This window comes from Propithecus coquereli, unplaced genomic scaffold (genome assembly GCF_000956105.1).
Source record: "Propithecus coquereli isolate 6110/MARCELLA unplaced genomic scaffold, Pcoq_1.0 Scaffold333, whole genome shotgun sequence".
NCBI lineage: Eukaryota > Metazoa > Chordata > Mammalia > Primates > Indriidae > Propithecus > Propithecus coquereli.
Genome location: NW_012148986.1, coordinates 1,057,401 through 1,058,347, shown reverse-complemented (window position 1 = coordinate 1,058,347; position 947 = coordinate 1,057,401).

Sequence of the window (947 nt, the reverse complement as noted above, 5' to 3'; positions counted from 1 at the left end):
AAAAAAAAGAAAAGAAAAGGAATACTGGAGTTCTCTGAGAAAATTTTAAAGACTTTTATTCAATGTTTCATGTTTGGCTAAAAGTTCAAAATGCCAATGAAACTTTGAACATCATCAAGAAAAATAATAGGAAATGTAATCGAATCTTTATTCTACCTTTGTTTATAACTGCAAGGCATGTACAGTGTGTGCGGCAGAAGCTGTTGCACTGCCCTTGAGTGATGTGTCGGAACTAGAAAAGTCCCGGAAAAGATAAACCACATAGTTGCAGCTTGGATAATATGAACGCAGATTTATTCAATAAGTCCCCCAAAACTTGGATAAGGAATAGCCTTGGAAACTTTAGTGATTTTGGGACAATTAAATTGGAATCCTTCTCACAATCGGAGTAAACTAATGGAGTTCTGTCTGATGCCCCAACACAACAGCATGTCTTGCACTTGGAAGAACTGGGATTAGCACTGTCCCCTCAGGACAGTGACACCTAATTTCCAGCACTATCCTTTTCCATTCCTTTAAAATTTTGGCTAATACTTTTATACCAGTGTGAGTGCAGTGATTCAGATTTATCGATGCCCATTAATTCTCAGTAGAACTGTGGAATTTCTTGTTTAGAAGTAATTTAAGCCACTTTTTCTCTTTCCAGCTCCTTCTACCAATCAGCAGCTTTTCTTTGACTTATGTATTTCTGGGATCAAATTGACAAATCCCTTTCAAGCGCTCATTTTGCATTAGCATTCAGTCTACCTCTGGCCTCTTAAACGTTTTGCTGGTTATCCACTTGGCAAATCATTTAGCAATTTCCCCATGTAACCATTCTGGCAACAGTAGAGTTCAAAGGCATAACTAACTACAAATGAGAATCAACTACACCAGAGACTGCATGTCTGTTTCACTTACTTGCTTTAGAAAAGACAGGAGTTGAACTTTGCTTTGAAATGAAATGA